This window comes from Leopardus geoffroyi, chromosome B2 (assembly GCF_018350155.1).
Source record: "Leopardus geoffroyi isolate Oge1 chromosome B2, O.geoffroyi_Oge1_pat1.0, whole genome shotgun sequence".
In the NCBI taxonomy this organism is placed as follows: Eukaryota; Metazoa; Chordata; class Mammalia; order Carnivora; family Felidae; genus Leopardus; species Leopardus geoffroyi.
In genome coordinates, this window is record NC_059332.1 from 135,527,433 (window position 1) to 135,546,748 (window position 19,316).

At 44.4% G+C, this 19,316-nt stretch overlaps 1 long non-coding RNA gene and 1 pseudogene across 2 annotated transcripts in view; one reads left to right on the forward strand and one right to left on the reverse strand.

Annotated features, from left to right (window-relative positions):
• The window catches only part of LOC123609166, a 28,344-nt gene extending 19,038 nt beyond the window's left edge, over positions 1-9,306 (forward strand). Inside the window, exon 4 of one of the 2 annotated variants that reach the window (XR_006717639.1) lies at positions 9,119-9,306. This is a non-coding gene — a long non-coding RNA (uncharacterized LOC123609166). Of the gene's footprint in view, positions 1-5,364; positions 6,313-9,118 lie in introns of those variants that run through there. The other variant, XR_006717640.1, reaches the window with a different exon arrangement.
• Positions 9,307-12,501: 3,195 nt separating this feature from the next.
• LOC123610091 lies at positions 12,502-12,650 on the reverse strand (annotated as a pseudogene).
• Positions 12,651-19,316: the final 6,666 nt, after the last annotated feature.

Consider the following 19,316-nt stretch of genomic DNA (forward strand, 5'->3'; position numbering starts at 1 on the left):
CAAGAGTCGCATGCTTTTCCGATGGAGCCAGCCAGTCGCAAAGTATTTTTTTCCTTTCGCTTTTGCATTTGACTTCTTGTGTATGACCCTCCCCTTTCCCTGCTTCTCTTGTCCTCTCTGCACCCTTAAACTGGTCCCTGCATCTTTCCTGAACTCCTATTTCTGTGGGTGTCATTTCAGGACAGCAAGGTTGAGGGCCCTGAGAACGAGCAGGTGACTCACTCAGCAGGTGACTCACAAATGAAATTCATCTAGCTGCCTATCCAGGGACTGTCACACACTTAGTGAATTGTCCCTTGTTTCCAAGGGCCGGTGAGGCTGAATAAGCAGATTGGTGACAGTTACTAACTATCTAGGCCCCACGTGGCAGGGACCGAGCGCAAAACTCTGAGTGTGGCCCCCAAGTGCTGTAGGAATTCAGAGAACGAGGAATGAAATTCTGGTGGGCAAAGAGGAACACTCACAGTGTTGGGGAGTCACATGAGCAAAGACAGAGAGGTGAGAAATCGGGAGAAGACCAACCTGGCTGAAGTGAAGGGTGGTAAGCCCCAGCAGGTGGACAAGCAGAGAACGAAGCAGGCCTAGGAGCAGTTGATAGAAGTGTTCCCTTGAGGGGGTGTAGAACCCCACTTCTGAAGGCTTATCCAACTCTCGCTCTGTCTTTTCTGCTCCTCCATAACTTTATTTAGATCTCCTGTTATAGCCCTAACTGGTTGCATCATAATGTACCATCTGTCATTATTTTCACGGGTGTCCAAATGTAATTATCACCAATAAGGTCTTAAAGGAAAGGGCTCTCAGAGCGATCTGTGGCACATAGGAGGTGCTCAATACAGATGAATTCAGGTCTATACTCTCACGGGTAGCACAGAGCCTGGCATATTGTGGGCCTTCAGCATATCTCTACTGAAAGTTGGGGTTCAGTTGCACTCAGAGTCCACTATAGTTATTTTATGTAGAAAGGGATTTAATGCAGGGCATTAGCTGCTTACAGAATTGTTGGAGCTAAAGGAGTGGGATTCTAGGCTGGGCCCCCAGGAATGGGTCACAGGAGAATGTGTGCACAGGACAGCGACACTAAGTGAACTTCAGGAATCCGGGCAACTGGTAAACCACCGTAACAAATGCAAGGCTCCAGGACCTATCCCTTAGTCATACTCCAAGGATCAGGAAGTAGCCATTGCAAATGCTGGTTCCAGGGACACACTGTCCCAGCCTTGGTCCTGGGATCGAAACCTACCATCGAGCCTGTCGGCTGCAAAACTAAACCGTGCCTGTGAGCCCTGCTTCCCTCCCCACTTAACTCAGTCCCTTATTCAAGGCTGCATGAGTGCATTTGAATGGTAAATCCCAATCCCTTAGGAAACACTAGTTGCAGGGGGTCTGGGAAAATCTGCTTATAATCTGTTCAGGATGACTGTAATTTATGAAAGTCCTTAGAAAAATGTTGGAATAAAGAGCGAGTGACCATTTCTACTGCACCAAGTATCTAGAATATTCCTCCGTCCAGTCTGTGCTGTTAAAGCCCAATGCCAGGAGTTGGCAAGAGGGCAAATTCTCATTAGCTTCCTATTTGAAACATACGTGGTTTAACACATCGACCCAGGAAGGTCCAAACACTCACTCTGCCCTCTGTCTCCAGTGTGCGTGCTCAAGGCAACCACAGTTGGGAGAAATGACTTGCTAAATTGGTCTGGGGTAAGTCCCACGATAATTTCTGATGATGGCCACGTTTGTGGGCCGGAGACACAGAGTCAGATGGGTCAAAGGCAGCCCATCCGTCTCCCTTTCTTTCTCTTCAAATCTTGTTCGTAGACTGCTTCGCCAAGACGGGATGGTTGATGGTAGCTCTCGTTAAAGATGAGGTTCTCAAACTTTGAAGAAGGCTTCCGGAAGCCTGCCTTTAACAGGATTTAGAAGCGGGGCTGGGGGACAACTTGCCAGCCTCTGCGTCCGTACTGGCTCCAGGGCCAGGTAGGTTTAGGGTTCCTGAGGGAGGGCAGCTCCACCCACGTGGTGGGAGACTTCTTGATGTTGGACTCCAGCCGCAGGATCCGTGAAGCGACACCTCCGTGCCCGCCCTCCCCCACCCCTAAAAAGGAACCTACCACTAAGTTAACGGATTCGCATTGTAGAGTCTGCAGCTATCCCAGGGCCGGGACAACACAGCTCCCTTTTTCTGATGATAAAGGTACCAAATGCTTTTTCTTAGAATATTGGAAAATATGTCCAAGAGGAAGAGGGAGAAAAACAACTTATCGTTGTACCACACGGTAACATTTTGGGCACTTCTCCTTCTCGTCTTTTTTTCTCACAGTCATGGCATTCTTAAACCAATCCAACAATACAGATCTGCATTTATCTGAGCGAGGGTTTTATCATGTGGATGTGGATGCCTCCTCTTGTAGAGACGTTAGCGGGCAGACATCACCACTTGACCGTTGGCAACTTTCATCACTTGGAGAAAATTCTTTTTTTTTTTTTTTTTACAAATAACTTATATATATATATATAATACATATATAACTGGTATAGGTATATATATATATATATATATATATATATATATATATATATATAACTGGTATAGGTATAGCCCATATTTTTAGGCTGTTGCCCATGGTGATAGGTAACATTTGGCCCTCGCTGTCTGGAAGGTATGAAGAAAGGCTCACAGTCTTCTCCAGTCAACAAAGAAACTGCTAGAATCACCAAGGGGCTGGCTGGTGTCTGGCGGGTGTGAGGAGGTGCGCTGAATTAATGAGGGCTTTTGTGCTCCAAAAAGTGTGTGGACAAAGGCTGTGCTAACGGGAAGCATCTCCACAACTCCCCTGACATATGTTCTGCCTCTGCGATGTAAGCCCACAGAAAGTTAGCATATGGCTTTCTTTCTCAGTCCCCAGGGGAAACACAACAGGCCGGGGCATGTGTGCTAGCCTGCCGTGGCCCTCACTCTGGAAAAAGGAGCGTCTGTAGCATCGCTATCAATAAAGATCCTTCAGCGGGCTCCCACCAGGCCTGGCCTAGCTTGACCCCGTGGCGGGTGAGCGGGAAGGCCCATCCCAGCTGATTCCTAGGCTGAACAGCCAACCCCGGCGGCAGCTAGGGTTTGGCCTTGGGTTTGAGGTTAAATATAGCCTCACACTTCTTCTAGAGTCACCCTTCGGTGTCTCAAAAGGGCAAATTGGTCTCAAAGTGATTCTCTTGAGGGGGCAAACAAAACAAAACAAAACAAAAAACAAGCACATCCATTTTCTCTCCCGGGGCTGCACGGTTTGCAGAGACATAAAAGGTTTTGCTGTGAACTGGCTTCTCGGATCTTCCGAGGAGACGCACCTGCAGAAAAGCACGGGCCGGGGGCAAAACCAGCCACTCGGCCCTGGCACTGTCCATTCTTCTCGTTCTCTCCACTGGGATTCCACCCCCGCCCTTTCCTTTTTATTGCTGACCCGGCGGAAGCCTCCAGGAAACATGGCCCCGGAGAAGTTAACTCGGCAGGAAAGCAGGGGGAGAGGAGAGAGGCCCGAGAGCCGAGGTATTCAGGTCAGATTAGCGCTGTGGGCTTCAGCCTTTTCTGAAGTGAGCGTGCAGAGCAGGCGTGCAGCCTTCCATCTGTTCTGGTGATAAACCAGGCTTGTGTTGATGGCTGGACTTTGACAAAAAACACGTGCGGCCAGGACGATGTTGTTTCCCTGCCCCGCTGGGTGGCAAGCACGCTGAGGGCACTTTCCACCCGAAAGCGACCGGTGAAGGAGGTGTGATATTGTGATTTATAATAAAAATTATACATTTGGTTTTCATCCCTGTTTGGGGCACAGAGCTCCTAAAACCCTTGCAATTTCCTAAGTGATGAGGGCAATACAGGCATCTCTTGTTCTACTGATGAGGTGGCTTTGGAAAGCAGTCCCCTCCCCCACCAGAGAACCAGAAGGATGGGGGCTGCTGGCCAGAGAGGCCAACCCTGCGATTCCAGGGTTAGAATTTTCAGTCCCACCCCCTAACCTCAGGGACGGGAGAGGGGCTCACGGTTGAGTCGATCATTAATGGCCAAGGATTTAATCAGTTGCATCTACGAAGTGAAGCCTGTCTACAAACCTGAAGGACAGGGTTTGGAAATCTTCTGGGTTGGTGGACACAGGAGGATGCAGGGAGAATGGTGCCCAGAGAGGGCCTGAAAGCTGTGCCCTTTTTCCCTTCCCTTGCCCTATGCCCCTCTTCCATGTGGCCGTTCCTAAGTCGCATCCTTTTATGGTACACTGTTAATCTACCAAGTGAAATGTTTCTCTGAATTTTGTGAGCCACTCTAGCGAATGAGTAGGATCTAAGGAGGGCGTCGTTGGAAGTTCCAATCCATGGCCAGTCACTTAGAAGCACAGGTGGCCACCCGGGCTTGCAATTGGCATTTGAAGTGCGTGTGTGTGTGTGGGGGGGGTGGGGTACGGGGGGGCAGTGTTGTGGACTGAGTCCTTAACCTGTGGGATCTGATGCTATCTATCTATCTATCTCTGGGTAGATAGCATCAGAATTGAGTTGAATTCTGTAACACACAGCTGTTGTGGGAGAGTTGCTTGTCAGTGGGGAGTTCCTGTGCCCACCCCCCACACATTAGAATTGGCACAAAATCATGAAGGCTAACATATACGTCTGTGGTGAAATAATTTCCGTGCTTCCCAATCTTTTCTGTATCATGGCATGAGTAGAAAAAGATGTCCGATGGCATATTGTAGCAAACAGGACAAGCAGAAGGCCAGGCCCCTGAGAGATCAGGCCTGTAACCCACCAGGACCCTACAACGGGAACCTTCTGAATCCCGTGAGCCCAGTCAGCTGTGTTATCTGAGGGGGCAGGGGGCTGTTCATTATAGAGCAGCTTTAAGTTCTTCAAGAGACTGATGTTCACATGATTGAGTCCTTCCTCCCTTCCCCCCCTTTGCCCCTTTTTGATTGATCGATTGATTCTTTCCATCATTAATTGAAATCTGTCTTTAGGGAATCTCAGGAAAAAGGCCCATTAAGCAAGCACAAGGTAGTGTAAACTGTACAAAGAGAGTGGTCAGAGTATATGTACTGAAATATGTTTCTAAATCAGTTTCTTTCAAGCATGTGTTGCGTATTGGAATAGCCTGGGGTCTTTATGGGTGTAGCCTCTGACCTCGCTCTCGGATTCCAGGATGGAGATCGGGAATCTGTCTTTCCACTCACCCTACAAACTCCTCGGTTCACACTTCGGGAAACCTGCTCAAAACAGCGTCATCCACCATCTCTCCTCCCTTTATTGACTGAATGTCAGGATGCTTTGTAATCACCTGAGTATTTCTGGGGACTATTTAATGTTTACCTTTAACTCTCTCCTTTCCAGACTTAGGTACTTGTTGTTCAACACCAAGTATGTTCAACACCAAACATTTCTAATCTTTGTTTCCCCAAGAGCACCCAACGTCAAGCCAGAACTTCAAGGGCGGAAGGGTTTTCAGGCTTTGGTGTCACTGCTCTCCAGGATGGCTTGAAGGGTCTGGGCTGTTCCAAGGGGCAGGTTCCGGTGTGCTGAAAGGTGTTGTCTGCACTTGGTCTGCTTTTGCTCGGGAACTGGTTTGTCTGGACACAAGCTATGAGCTTTGCCTGCATGAAGAAAATGGCTGCAGAGTGTAAAACAAGACTCTTTGAACTTGACCAATACTTTGGGCGAGAGCTGGATGAAGTAAACAAATGCGTGATGAACACATGCTTCGGGCCATCCCAGTGGGCCTGGGGACACCTTCCCTCTTCTTTGTCCCTGAGTCCTGGCAGATACTCTCAGGCATGTCCAGAACCTTAAGTTCTTTACTTCCATTAACAAGCCAAATAGTAGGGTGACCATTTAATCTATGTTCAGCCGGACGCCGTTGAGAGCATAGAGGATGCTGTCCGTCACACTGGACAAAAATGTACACGAGACTATATGGGGCACCCGACAGAATGCCCACTTCGAGGAGGAACTCTAGACTGTCAGTGCAAACCGAGGTAAACCCTGTGATTTCAGCCAGTTCATTCATAGAAGTCTGTCTGATCTGTCCTTGCCAGCCTGCGACAATGAGGTCCACCTGCCAGCTATAGAAACTTGGCAGACCTACTGGCCTTTGCGGACTTGTCTTCTTTTCCGTCAAAGGAGCTGAGTCCTCACCCCAGGATGGTTCTGAGGCTCAGCACTAAGGAGACACTAAGAGACTGTGCTCTAGTCTCTCTTCTTATTTTCTGTTCTCTCCCCATTTCATTCAGCACCCATGCCTCATTCTACACCAACTTGTGAATGGTGGCACCTATGATTATTGTTACTCATTTTAAAACTTCTTTCTTTTTAATGTTTATTTATTTTTGAGAGAGAGAGAGAGAGAGAGAGAGAAAGAGCATGCATGAGCATGCGCCAGTGGGGCAGGGACAGAGAGGGAGGGAGACAGAGGATCCCAAGCAGGCTTTGCACTGTTAGCAGAAAGCCCAATGCGGGGCTTGAACTCATGACCCGTGAGATCATGACCTGAGCTGAAGTTGGATGCTTAACCGACTGAGCCACCCAAGCACCCCTCAAAACTCCTTTCAATGTACAAACAAACTCGATAACAGATCAAAGACTATTTAACTGTGGACATATTGTTTCTTTAGTGTTTCATATCCTTTTGTCTTCATGTCACTTTCAAGCACATTGTACGTCCCTTTCCTGGAGGCTGGGAGCCCAGAGCATCCATCTAGTGTTAACACCTTGCATAGCTGGGGGATGCTGTAGAAGTGAGTTCTAGCAACTGAATTGAGCTCATTAAGTTCCGGCAATAGTCATGAGGCTAAAAGTAGTTCTTTCTTAATGGTACTAGGAGCCGGGGATGCCCTCAGTTTAGAGTGATGAGAATTTTTCTGAGTTTCATTCTGCTGCCATCTGAGACAGCACCTGCTATGAAAGGGAGGGTAAAATGCCGCAAATGTTACCAGAAGGAGGGTGAGTCAGAGGAAAGCCTGCAGGGGTTTTCCGAGCTCTGGAGACAGAGAGCTCATCAGCCCTAGAACATGGAGGGAAGAGGTTTTAGATGTGTTTGCTTGCTGATGAGTTGATAAGATTCAGCATTTATTTAGGACCATCCTTTAAAACAGGCGTGGGCATCACGGGGATAAAAAGCATTGCGTGTCAACTATATTTCAATAAAATAAGATAAATAAAAATAATTTAAAAAAAAACAACCCAGAAGAGGGTAAGCTGGTCCGTGAGCAGAATCTAGCCTGATGTCTGTTTTCCTAGGTCCTGAAGCTAAGCATAGTGTTTCCATTTTCAAATGACTGGCGGGGGGCTGGGGGGGGGGTGGTGGCGGGGATGAAGAGAAGAATGACATTTCACAACATGTGAAAAGTATATGAAATTCAAATTTCAGTATCCACAAATAAAGTTTTATTGGAACACGGCCATGCCCATTTGCCCACGTATGGTCTATGGCTGCTCTCTGCTGTAACAGCCCAGCAGTTCCTCTCTCTCTCTCTCTTTCTCTCTCTCTCTCTCTCTCTCTCAAAAATAAATGCCCACCGTTTGGTGCGTTATAAATTGTAGTGATGCAGTTGTAACTCAGCAGCATTTGGGGTTCCTCCCCTGCTGCCATACGAGGACACTTCATTTTATTTTTTATTACCGGCTATTCCAAAGGCTTCAAATTACAGGGCGCGGGAGAGTAGGAGAGTGAATCTGAGGCAATGGGTTCCAACTCATTAGGGGATGTGGGTGATTTCGCTGACCTTGTAGACCAAAGAACTCCACAATTTACCTTGCTTGTTTTCATTTTTAAATTCATGCTTACAGGGGGTTGGAGATTGAGGTGGGGTGGAATTTGGCTATTTAACTGCACTAGACTCACCTAATGGTTGTTTTCAAATACCTATTTTGTGTTCAAAAAGAGCTGTTCTAGCGATTTTTCTTGGAATCCATTTTTGTTAATGGAAAATGCTATCTCTTGTTATGCAACTTACTATATGTCTATATAATATGCATAACTTTATATGTACATATATTTTTTATTTGTAGTTATATAACAAGGATACATAATATCCTTGATTTTGCCCCTTGGCCCACAAAGCCTGAAGTATATACTCCTTGGCCCTTTACAGAAAAAATCTGCCTCCCATAGCTTTAAAAGTTCCTGTCGATCCCTAGAAAAGTCCAGAGTCCTAGCATTCACCGGCGTGTGGCTAAGCCCAGCTGTGCTCCAGTCTGATCTTACCCGATTTCCCATGTGCGCCCGGGGCTGCAGCCCCTGCATGCTGACCCCCTTCCCTTTCACTTCCTGCCATTGTAGGGGCTGCTTCCTGGGTGCCCGGTGTCCTCAACCAAGATGACTGTAACGTCAGGGAGGGCACCTGACCCTGACCTTGCAGTCATCTGGCTTTATGTTTCCATGAGAGTAACAATAGCAGCTTACACCTATTGAGCACTTACTGTATACCAGGGACTGTTCCAGCTACCTTGCTTATAGCATCTATAAGCTATAGAGGAATTCCCTCTTACGGGTCACAAAACCGAGGTTCAGAGAAGGTAAGCAACCAGTCAAGGTTGCACAGGTAGAAAGTGGCAAACCCAGGCTTTGAGCTCAGATGGCTTCGTTCCACACCCATGCGCTGACTGCTTTGCCACAGGGCCTCTTCGGAAACATGCCTGGGTCCTGCATGGAGGCCACCTTCATGACCCGAATGGGGGGTCACAGACAGTGGGCCACAGTTGGGTGGGGCCAACCAATGAAATGCCTTCAGGTCTCTGGGATTCAGTTTCTGCTCCTGGTTGTCCTGGGCAGCCGTGCTGGGTCAGGGGGTCTGCTCGGCAGTTCCCAAATATACACCCGCTGTCCACACTTGGATGGAGGGCTGGGGGGTACTGGAAACCCACCCGCCTCGATTTTCCGATTACTTTATTTTTTAGAACAGTATTAACTTTTAGAAAATTTGAGAACACAGTACAGAAATGCCCCTATAGTCTATGTCCTTTCCCCTATTATTAACATCTTACGTTAGCATGGTAGATTTTTACAAATAACGAACCAAAATCGATACGTTTTTCTTAACGAAAGTCCCCTTAGATTTTCTTAGCTTTTACCTCATGTCCCTTTTCTGTTCCCCAGTCCCACCCAGGATACCACGCTGAAGTTTCTCGTCATCTCTTCTCAGGCTCCTCTTGGCTGTGGCGGTTTCTCAGATTTCCCTTGTTTTGATGACCTTGACAGTTTTGAGGAGGATGGGGTTAAGTATTTTGTAGAAAGTGCCTCAACTGGAATTTGTCGGAGGTTTTTCTCACAATTAGACTGGGGTTATGGGTGACGTGTGATTCTCATCCGATCATATCACGGGTAGTTGCTATCACATGATTTATGCTGATGTTGACCTTGATCACCTGGCTGTGGTGTGTGTTTCAGGTTTCTCCACTGTAAATGCTACTCATTTGGGGCCTTTTTTGACCATAGGTCTAGAGCTGTGTTCTCCAGTTGGCTTTCTCAGTAATAAGGCTGAGATTTTGACCTCCACTGATCTATCTGTTATGTGTTATTTCTCGATTGATTCCATACCCGAGAAGGGAAAAAAATAAATGAATGTCAAGTGTTAAATCCCTAAGACCTCAGTAGTATCGATGTGGCAAAATACTGTTCATCTTTTAAGGTTTACCAGGCATCACCTCCTCTTTGAAGCCTTCCCTGATCTCGCCAGGTGGAGTCAACGTGTCCTGGTTGTTCCCACAACCTCCACCTACATCTCTCATGGGACTTCTCACTTGTCATGATTCATTCTCCCTCCTCTTTCCTCCACAGGATTATTAGCCTCTCAAGGTCACTGGCCACGTGTATTAATCTCTATGTCCTTGCAACCTGATGTAGAGTCTGGAATGTAGAAGATACTTAGTAAATGTTTGCAGAATGAAGAACCATTCACTCCAGATCAATGAAGGTGACTTCTCCAGGATGGAGACTCAGTGGGACTCCTTTTGGCTGGAGTAAAGCAGCCCTGATGACCAGCTCCATTCTCTTTATAGTTCCGTGGGAAGGAGGCAGGGCTGCGTAGGTGGTGCGGCTGAAATAATAAGTCCAGGACCCATGTGCAATTAAGACTGAGAACCCCATCAATATTTACAGCTGTTACTGAATGAGCAACAGGAGGAAGGTAGTCCTCCCTGGCCACTAGGGCTCCTATTTGTTCAGCCTTTGAAAAGAAGTCTCAAAAAAGGAGTGCAGTCGTAGGAACTGGTAAGTCATACTCATAAAACTCGCTATCATTGTTGAGCAAATATGATAGGCACCATGCTAGATGCTTCATACTTCTATTTAATTCTTACAATGCTGCAAGGTAGATCATTGCCTGGACCTTACCCAAAGGTCGTAAGACTAGAGACCCAGAGAGGTAAGGCAATCGCTCAAGGTCACAAAGCTCTGAGAGCCTGGACCTCAGTGGGTCTAATTCAAAGTTCATCCAATTTCCACGGATTCCCATCTTAACTTTTTGCTTCATTTTCTGCTTCTGTAATTAGCTGAGTCTAAGAAACTGATGTGAGAAAGGACACAGTATTGGCCAACAGAACACAGCAGATGGACCAAGGTTCTGTTCTGTTTTCAAAAATAAGTCTCCATTTTTGTCAGCTGGCCCTAAAGAATGCTGACTCTAAACTATTTCTGTACATTTTACCTGAGTCTTTACTGATAGGACTTACTGTGCTTTCTTAATTTTAATATGCACATTTTCCTACATTTTAACATCCTTTCAAATTAGAAAATCTCTGCCAGTTGCATTCATCCTGGATTGAAATCAAGTTCCTTAAGAGTGGATGTGCAGATAGTTCTATTTACAATTGTCTCAGTTGGGGGAGGTCCTACCTGCTTGGGTTCAAATTCTCGAGGGACTATTTTATCCCCACCTTCACCCAGTGCAAGTTGAGACTTGTGAGTCTTCTGCTGTTCCTTTTTGTATTGTAGATTTATTTTCATTTCCCCCTACACTGAAGGCATAGCCTTTGGTAGACCAGCTTTATTTGGAGAGTATCCCAATACTGGCCAATTTTTTCTTTCTTATTGTTACATAAAACAAAAATGTGTCTTATACAGTCAATGGTATTTTATTTTATTTTATTTTATTTTATTTTATTTTATTTTATTTATTTTTAGAGATAGCATGAAGTGGGAGAGAGGAGCAGAGGGAGGGGGGGAGAGAGAGAGAGAGAGAGAGAGAGAGAGAGAGAGGATCTTAAGCAGGCTCCATGCTAACTGTGGAGCCCGACATGGGGCTCAGTCCCATGACCCTGGTATCATGACCTGAACCGAAATCAAGAGTCAGACATTCAACTGACTGAGTCACCCAGGCATTCCATAGTCAATGCTATTTTAGACCCAATAAAATACAGTTTTTTATTGAGGTCTGATGGTAGTTTCAAGCAGTGTGGTAACCAGTCTTCATGATGCCCCTCCCTGTCCCCTGTGATTCTTGCCTCCTGATATTCACACCCTTGTAAGTCCCCTTCCACATTGAAGAAGGCTGGCCTGTGCCACCAATAGGACACTATGGAAATCACATAGTGTGACTTCCAATGTTGGGTCACAAAAGCCCTTGCTGCTTCTGTCTTGTTTTCTTTTGGATCACCCATTTTGGAAGAAGCCAGCTGCCTTGTTGTGAGGACACTCAGGCAGCCCCGTGGAGAGATCAATGCAAGAAGTTAAGACCTTCTGCCAACAACCAGGACTAACGACCAGGCATATGAGTGACAAACTTGAAAGCGGATCCTCCAGCCCCAGTCAAACCTTCAGATGACTGCAGCCCTGGCCGCCATCTTGCAGCCCTGGCTGCAACCTTGTGTGAGACCCTGAGTCAGAGCCACCCAGTCAAGTCACTTCCAGAATTGTGATTCACAGAAACTGTGAGACTGTAAATGCGTATTGTTTTAAGTCACCGCATTTTGGTGTGATGTACTATATAGCAATGACCACTAATACAAAAGCTAGAAAAATATGTTTAAAAAAATTTTTTTTTTTTAATGTTTATTTTATTTTTGAGACAGAGAAAGACAAAGGGCAAGTGGGGGAGGAGCAGAGAGAGAGGGAGACACAGAATCTGAAGCAGGCTCCAGGCTCTGAGCCATCAGCACAGAGCCCAACGCCAGGCTCAAACTCACGAACCGTGAGATCATGACCTGAGCCAAAATCGGACGCTCAACCGACTGAGCCACCCAGGCACCCCTAGAAAAATATATGTTGAAACAAAAAGTTTTACTTGGTTTTTCAAAAGCAGTTTTTAGTTCTTGTTTTCTAATGATCCCTGTCTGCGTTAATTAAGAAATTTCTATTATTTTCAGGAAAATTGAGATGTAAAGAAATTATGAATATCGCTATGTCTAATGTAAAGGCAAAGACAAGTGACATCATACTTTATGCATGCTTCAAACTCTATAGTTTTATTGAGAGGTTTTTCTACTAATGATATAAATAGTAATAAAATATGTATTCCTTTTTTTTGAATGGGAAAGTATTGGTTGAATTATTTTTAATCCAGAAGTAATACATTGCTTGAAAAGATGTCCTTTATTCTAAAATGTCTTAATTTAGGGACATCAGATAAAGAGCTATGTTAGGTTATTCAAAAGTATTACACTTGATCTTAGCCAAAAGGCTGAGAAGCGATATGTTATTCAAAAGTCTTAAAGAGAACTTGCTAACCCCCTGGTTGCTAGTCAAAGTTATGTATTTGGGTATACTGTAGCTCTGCCTTTGCATTTGCTGAAACTTGCATTTTGATGAATATTTAATGAATACACCCTTTGGAAAGACTCTTGTTTTTGGAGACAGCCTTTGGAAAAAACCAGCTTGTGCTGTCTTGTACTCTATACATTTACTAAATCCATTGAAACAGACTAATATTATTTTCCTCTTTGGTATTTAAATTGATTGTTTTAACCTGCATTTTGGTTTTTACCTACCTTATTACTGTCGATTATCATACAAATCCAGAAGTTCCTAAACTTTGTTGCTCATCAGAATTACCTGTGGAGGGGCGCCTGGGTGGCGCAGTCGGTTAAGCGTCCGACTTCAGCCAGGTCACGATCTCGCGGTCCGTGAGTTCGAGCCCCGCGTCAGGCTCTGGGCTGATGGCTCAGAGCCTGGAGCCTGTTTCCGATTCTGTGTCTCCCTCTCTCTCTGCCCCTCCCCCGTTCATGCTCTGTCTCTCTCTGTCCCAAAAATAAATAAACGTTGAAAAAAAAAAATTAAAAAAAAAAAAAAAAGAATTACCTGTGGAGTTTATTTTAAAATACAAAAAAAATGGTTTTTTTTAAATACACTGGACCTCATGCCTGATTTCCTAAATTAGGATCTCCACAAGTGAGACGTGGCAACTTATTTTTTTCAGTTAGCAAACGCTGCGGTTGATTCTTTGAGATTAATTCCAACATACAGTACATTCAAACCCACTGGATTCCCTTCCTGCCCATGCACCTCCGTCTTTTACTTCAGCATCCAAATCGGTAAGGAAGAGAAGGTGCAGAAGAGTATTTGCTAGAAGAAATCTTGGAGATCATCTGGTCCACACTCTCTCATTTTGCCGATTTCCTCATTTTCCTCAGGCCTGTACTCCGTGAGAGAAATGCAGTGGTTTGCTTTCTTGGGAGTTTTAGCGATTCTATTAGTATTAAGACAACACAGTTGGAATTTTAAAAGTTAGTAAAAACAAATACAGCAACACAGATTGTTACATATCTCCTTTCTGGGGGAGGGGTGCCATTTATCTTTTGGACAGCAAAGCTGTCTGAAGGCTTCTCATCTTGCAAGTGATTCCATGATGGTTTTCTTGAGGAGGCTTTTCTAGTGATGAATATAAGTAGGAATGAACATACTTAATTTTTAGATTGGGTAAAAAAATAGGTTAGAATATTTTTAATCCAGAAGGCAATATGATACGTGACTGTGTGTGAGAGGCTTAGGAAAAAACACAAACTTTTTCTGCATTACAAGTAGCAAGATTTCTGGGTTAGGTTCTCAAAGCCTGAGAGAGAGGACGTAATTGGTAGGAACTTAAAGGAGAAGTCCACAGGATCCCTGTGAATGTCAGCAAGGAGGAGCCCTAAATGGAAGGAATACCCATGAGAAACTCTCTCCGGCAGAGGTGGTTCGGGAAATCCAGGACCGTAGTGTCTAATGCCCAATTTTATGTCATGTGAACTGTGCTCTAATTCTCCCTCCATTGTCCCAAACTTCACTAAATTTTGTTGTACACATACCAGTCTTATGTTGATGGTGCTTTGGGGAATGAAGGAGAAGGAGAGCATAGGGTGAGGTGATGTTGCTTGAAGGTGAAGGATTCAGTGGCAAAAGTAGAGAAGAAAGAGAGACACAGAGAGAGAGAGAGAGAGAGAGAGAGAGAGAGAACACCAAGAGGAATGCAACCCCTCTGAGACTACCAGGAGACATGGGGCACCGGGAGTCATAATGATTGTAGGATGGGCTTGAGCTACTTTTCTTGGATGTTAAAGGAAAGGGTGACCCTTGCACACAGAAGACTTGGGAACTGGAAGTTCAAGCAGACACTTAGATTGCATCATAAGTTTTCTATCAAATGCAAGAGTTTATATTCTACCACACATATTCCTGCCATATAGAAACCTTGGGCCTGATGGACACTCCTCCCGGAGTCTGAGGCTGCCCGCCATCTCATATATATCCAGCTGTTCTTTAGACACTGTTTCAGGGCTCCCCAAAGAATAAAGCCACAAGTACTCCATCACAAGGAAGACAGGTTTACAATAGCTGGGGCCAAATGCTGAATTTAACCCCCAGGAAAGGGCTAGAGTTGTCAAGGGAGAACTGAGGGACCTCCCTACCTCCAGCTTTTCCCAGCTTTTGTATTCTGTGACTCTTAGGAAGAGAGGGGCCAAACCCTGGTTTTGTGCAGTGATGAATAAAATGGCCTGGCTGGGTGTCAGCTGGCCTGCCAAATCTGGCAGCTGGCGAGGAAGGAACAGAGAACTTCCAAGGAATTGGCTCCATTTGCATGTGTAATGTGTTCATATATGCTGTCTGCATATAGATTGTATAATATCCATGACATGCAGAGAATGGCTTTGAGTTCCTGGGAAAGAAAGAAGCTCAGAAATAGACATTTCTAGGGTAGCACAAATAAGGATAGAGATTCTGGTCTCACACATGGAGTGATCTCAGCTGCCAGAGGACATTTTGAGAGCCAGGGAGGCACACATGAGGACAAAGGAAGTTATTCCCACAGTCAGGGCCCCAACCTGAAGCTCAGAGAGGGAGGGGGTTGCCTGGCAACAGCAGAGTCTTCTTGTCTTTCCAGTCACCCCTGTCGAGAGCGTGATAAGATGTCTCCTTCTTTTCTTTCTTCCCTGGACTTTCATCGTTCACTTCATTTCATCTGATTTCATCAGAAATTGTTGGGAATCCAATGTGATTTGTTTGAGACTTCATAGGAATGCTGGTGGGATCATTCCTCATGGGGTAACTGAGGCTTGAGGAGCTAAATCCCACGTCACTGAAGCCTTCAGTTACACTTACAGGTTTGCCAATTCCTACCGTGGGCAAAATGTGATGACAAAAGCTCACAGATAGGAGAAGGGAGGTAACGTGGTCCTGAAAGCCTGGAGAAACAGCAGATAATTGATCTACTAATTTATATGATTATTCTTACTGAACGCAGGCCATCCTGATGTTTTAGAGAATCAGGCATTGGCATCCAGTCCTAGATTTCACCCCTGACTATTCACAGTCACTTTGCCCCTGTATCCTTGTACTCTCAGCCTCTAGAGGAGGTGAATTCCCACCTGCCCCTGGTGTGCTGCTGTTTTGAGATTTGGTGCAAGAGTGAAAGAAAATTCACTGTGTTAGAAAAGCTCTTGAAGGGGCATCTGGGTGGCTCAGTCAGTGAAGTGTCCAACTCCTGACTTTGCCTCCGGGCTCACAAACTGTGAGATCCAGCCCTGAGTTGGACTCTGCACTGATAGCACAGAGCCTGCTTGGGATTCTCTCTCTCCTTCTCTCTCTGACTCTCTCTGTGTGTGTCTCTCTCAAAAGAAATAAATAAACGTTTAAAAAAAAAAAAGAAGCTCTTGAGGACCAGACTATCACCTAAAAAAAGATCTCTACCTTTATAAGCACCCACATTATTTTTCACATATTAGGTCCTCAAAAGATATTCATTTTGTTGAGTAGAAAAAAAGAACTTACAGGAGCACCTGGGTGGCTCAGTTGGTTGAGCATCCGACTCTTGATTTCAGCTCAGGTCATGATCCCAGGGTCATGGGATCGGGCCCTGCATTGGGCTCCAGCCCTACACTGGGCTCCCAACTGAACAAGGACACTGCTTGAGATTCTCTCTCTCTCTCTCTCTCTCTCTCCCTCTGTCTCTCTGTCCCTTCTCTCTCTGCCTTCTCTCCTACTTGTGCTCACATACTCTGTCTCTAAAATAAAATAAAATTAAAATTAAAAAAAAGAAGCACCTATATTTCTGTAGCACTGCTTGGTATCTGCCTTTCCAATTATACTGTGCCAATTTGCTGGGATACTAAAGGCATCCCAGCAGAAGAAAGCTTTGGAATATCATAATTGGCTTGGGATATATTATTTGGATGACGTTATAAAACAATTTCTATGAGATGGAAGAGTTGAGATCACAGCATGTGCATTTGTGTAGATCAAGGGGTCTGGATATGCACTCACCCATTCTATGCACCCATTCCTACCAGGTGGAATACTGGACCACTGAAGGGTCAAATGAGATCCAATGCCCCCAGTTGCCTCAAGGGTTATGGAAAAGAGAGTTCATTGTGTTTTTTCTAAGATTATTTTGTGGGGAAGAGATGTTCTTCATTTCCTCGAAGCTTTCATATTTGGGACTGGGGAGAACGGCAGAACTTTCCTGGGGGAGAAGCAATGCTGCTGACTGCTGGGCGTTTGCAGCCTAGATGGAAGCAAATAAAGGGCAGGAGGACCTGGAGGAAGCATCTGCCTTGGAACTGAGTGAGCAAGTCCGTAGGCTTGGATGGGAGAAACCCTACACCGTTGGTGGGAGGCATTTGCATTAAACCTTCTAGTTTGTATTCCTAGTAGCGTGACCCAGCAACTTTGAAAAATGTCTCTTTTTTTCTTGTTGTAAATTATAATTTTTTTTTTTTCTCTCGCAAAGTCCAAACCATTTATCCTCTACCTGTACCTCTGGTTTCTGAGTCTTATGAGGTCTGCTCCAGATGAGCCTAGAGTAGAAGCAAAGATGCCATTTAGCTCCATTCGGAGTGGACCAGACTCATTCTAGGACCCACACACGCCAGCACGCCCAGGCAGGGTCAGAGGTTAGCCCTGGTCGGTTGAGCCAGATCTGCATCTTTTATCATTCTGATGAGAACAGAGGATTTCTCTGGTTTGTTGTTGTTCCTGTTTTTCTTTTAAGACGGTGGTGGCGGTTGTCAATTTTGCATGTGTGGAAATGGCTTTTCTAAGATTTTTTTCTGGTCATTCTGTGTCTTGAGCTACGCGAAGACTTATGTAACGGTGACTTATGTAAAGCACACTTCTCTGGTATTTTCTCCAAAAGACTGACAGCACCAAGTCTAAATTTATGAAAGCTAAAGCTCACAAAGAATTAACTCATCTCTTTATAAAAAACTAAAAATTGATCCTTTAAAATTACCACAGAACATTCTGGTGCTTTCGCAGAGAAAAAGAAAGTAACTATGAGGAAGGCCACTGTTTAGTTCTCGTAATCAACTATGAGAATGGTCGTATCATTTCTAAATGTGTCGGGGGTGTAGTGGGTGCACGATCAAGCAGGGAAGTGAGACGATACCCATTTAGAGGTGAGACTCTGGGAAGACGGCTGAATCTCAAACAAAGACTAAAATCGTAAAATTATTATTCCTGTAATGTATTCTGTTTTATTTTTTCCAGGTTTACTGAAGAATAATTGACAAATAAAATTGGACTGTATTTAAAGCGTATAACATGATGATTTGATACATGTCTGCATTGTGAAACGATCCCCCCCATTGAATTCATTAACACATCCATCACCCGACATATTCATTTACCTGTTTTTTTTTTAATTTAATTTTTCTGATAAGAACACTTATGTTCTACTTTCTTAGGAGGTTTCAATTATACAATGCAGCAGTGATTAATTATAGTCACCATGTTAAACCTTTGGCCCTCCGATTTTACTCATCTTATTAATGCAAGTTTGTACCTTTTACCAAGTTTTTCTTACTTCCCCCATCCTCTGGTCCCTTGCAACCACTTTTCTAGGAGTTCCACTTTTTTCATCTTTTTTTAAAACCTGATTCCACATGTAAGTGATGCCGTGCAGTATTTGTCTTTGGCTAATTTTACTTAGCATAATGTGTGCTAGGTTGATTCGTGTTGTAGCCACTTGCAGGATTTCCTTCTTTTTAAAGACGGAATAACATCACATGGTGTGTGTGTGTGTGTGGGGGGGGTGTATATATATCACATTTTCTTTATTCACTCATCTGTCAATTAAATTGTTTGGATACCTTGGCTTGGGAAAAACCCTGTGATGCACACGGTGATACCGATACCTCTTTGAGACAATGATTTCATTTCCTTCGGATATTTACCCCAAAGTGGGATTGCTGAATCATATGGCAGATCTATTTTTAATTTCCTGAGGAACTTCCATACTGTTTCTTGCAAGGGCTGTACCCGTTTGCGTTCCCACCAATAGTATAAAAGCATCCCCTTTTCTCCACATCCCCACCATTTGTTTCTTACCTTTTGACAATAAACACGCTAACAGGTATAAGGTGATATCGGATTGTGATTTTTGATTTGCGTTTCCTCAATGGCTAGTGATTTTTGTGGATCTTTTCATGTACCTGTTGGCCTTTTGTTTATATTCCTTGGAAAAATGTCTGTTAAGACCCTTTGCCAATTTTCCAATTGGGCTATTTGGTTTTTTGCTATTAAGTTGTATGAGTGTGTTGTATGTTTTGGATATTAACCCCTTATCAGATATGTGGTTTACAAATACTTTTTCTCATTTCACAGATTGACATTTAATTTTGTTGATGGTTTTCATTGCTGTGCAGGCTTTTTAATTTGATAGAGTCCCACTGGCTTATTTTTGCTTTTTTTTTTGGTCTTTGTTTTTGGTGTCAGATTCAAGAAACCATTGCCAAGACCAATGTCAGCTAGCTTACCCCTCGTTTTGTTCTAGTTTTCTTCTAGTAATTTTATTGTTTCAAACTTTAAATTCAACTTTTAGTCCACTTTGAGTGGACTCTTTATATGGTGTGAGTCCATTTTCATTCTTTTGCATGTGGATATCTAG